Here is a 2,561-nt window from a genome sequence, read left to right as displayed (position 1 = left end):
ATGCTAGGAATTAACATACAGTTTTAAACAAGATTTATCAAATGATAGGATGCTATATCATCTTTGACTATTAAGGATAAACCAATCAATTTAGTTACTCAAATTTCGAACAGTAAATCAAAACAAATGGAAGAAAATTATCAAAATAATAACTGGAAGTTCGTGGTCGACTGGTTGAATACTATCACAGAAGACGAGGTTTCGAACAAACAAAACTGCTATTTTCGTGACAATAATGATTCAATGTTAGCCTATAGAAATAACAATCTCTCTCTCTCTCTCTCTCTCTCTCTCTCTCTCTCTCTCTCTCTCTCTCTCTCTCTCTCTCTCTCAAGGGAGAAGTACCACATTATCTGGCGCTTGCCAAAGATTCGAAAGTCCTATAACAATAAGCAAGAAAAGAAGAAATTCAGACCGAAGCTTCCCTTGTTGTCTTTGAGTTTGGTAAACACAAAGGTATTAAATAAAAATGTTCTTTGGAGAGAACGCAAGAGTTGGCAAGACAAAGAAAGAAGTCCGACTTTTTCCTAACTTTTTGAGGAGGGCACCAAACAATGACTGTGAAAATAAAATCGGTTTGTTTGCCTCTGCGCATGTGCGAGTGGTCAGGTGTTTTTGAGTGTAGGTGCTTGTGTTTACCTTCTTCAAAGGGAAAAAAGATTTGCGAGCCAATGATGAGGGAAGTCTGATGATCAGGTCTTTTGTTTTCTAAACGTTGACCTTGAAACTTGATTAAACACTTTTTCCTTATACTTCTAAGTCTTCTCATTCTCTTTGATGATGTCACTAATGACATCAATCTGTTTTCAAGAGATGTTTATCGTAAGAAGGGATGTTTTTTACATAATTATCGATAGGATTAGCAACCTTGCGTTCTCAATTAGCCTAGCTCGACGTAAAGGGTAGAAAATATGATATTGATAGGTAGTAATATTAGCTTTCATCCTATATTTTCAATAATAGCTAAAGCAAATTTAGAAGAGAAGTGAGTTTAAACTTCACCTCTCTCTCTCTCTCTCTCTCTCTCTCTCTCTCTCTCTCTCTCTCTCTCTCTCTCTCTCTCTCTCTCTCTCTCTCTCTCATGATTGAATGACCGCCGACGAGAATAAAGGCAATTAAAGTTGATTTTCTTATAAACCTCATTATGCACCTGGTTGTAAATCGACTGTTGTGCATTAGAGAGAGAGAGAGAGAGAGAGAGAGAGAGAGAGAGAGAGAGAGAGAGAGAGAGAGAGAGAGAGAGAGAGAGAGAATTAAGAAGAGATTGTTGCAAGAGGTTGGACAGCAATATGGAAGAATGAAATTGGTAACGGAGGATTAGTAAAAGGCTTAAAAGTGGGTGCAATTGAAGGAGGAAGAGAGGCTGCAATGAACCATGAGCTCTCTCTCTCTCTCTCTCTCTCTCTCTCTCATCAGCCCATTAATTATTCCTAACATCCTCATAAGTTAACGACGAGACGCCATGAATTAATTCACATGATTCATATATACAGTATATCTTAATAAGAGATGCATAATATCTTTCTAAGAAAAATATTAATATATTTGCGAAGCGTTACCCGGATTTCGTGGATTACTAGAACTTAGAGATGCTACATTTCTTCGATCATTTTGATATTTAAAGATAATTAGAGATATTGCTGAATGATAAATTTGATAGGTGAAGATTACAGTTGGAAACAATAATATGAAGTAGTGTTTAGTTCACTCCGCATACTAAAGCATCTATGAACACAGTATATATATATATATATATATATATATATATATATATATATATATATATATATATATACTGTATATATATATACATACTGTATGTGTATGTATGTGATTACATCTATTTATATATAGTTATTTTATATTATACATATAAATTTATATATATATATATATACATAGAAGAAACGACACAAAAGTATGTGTGTATGTATATGTACATAAATATGAATGTGTATATATATATACACATTCATATATATATATATATATATATATATATATATATATATACATATATATATATACATATATATATATAAATATATATATATATATATATATATATATGTATATATATATATATATATATATATATATATATATATATATATATATATATATATATATATATATATATATATATTTATATATATATATATATACATATATACATAGATATTAATAAAGATATAAATATAAATATATATTATTATTATTGATAGCCAGCTTACAACCCTAGTTTGAAAAGCAAGATGCTATAACCCCAAGGGCTCCAACAGGGAAAGTAGCTTAATGAGGAAAGGCAATACGAGAATACCAAATGAACTAAAAATAACGAATAAAAGAAATATTTTGAGATTAGTAACAACGCTAATATAGATCTGTCATATATAAATTATAAAACAAGACTAAAGTCAACCTATCCGAAAGAAAAGTATTTGCTGAAAGTTTCAACTTCTGAAGTTCAACCAAATCAAATTTTTGACCCTCGTGGTTTTGAGTTTGGTCCCATTTTTATTCATGTTAAATTAAATAGATATTACTCAATAGATGTTTAG

This window comes from Palaemon carinicauda, chromosome 33 (assembly GCF_036898095.1).
Source record: "Palaemon carinicauda isolate YSFRI2023 chromosome 33, ASM3689809v2, whole genome shotgun sequence".
Taxonomy (NCBI): domain Eukaryota; kingdom Metazoa; phylum Arthropoda; class Malacostraca; order Decapoda; family Palaemonidae; genus Palaemon; species Palaemon carinicauda.
The sequence above is the reverse complement of the archived record's forward strand: the minus strand, read 5'-3'. Positions refer to the sequence as shown.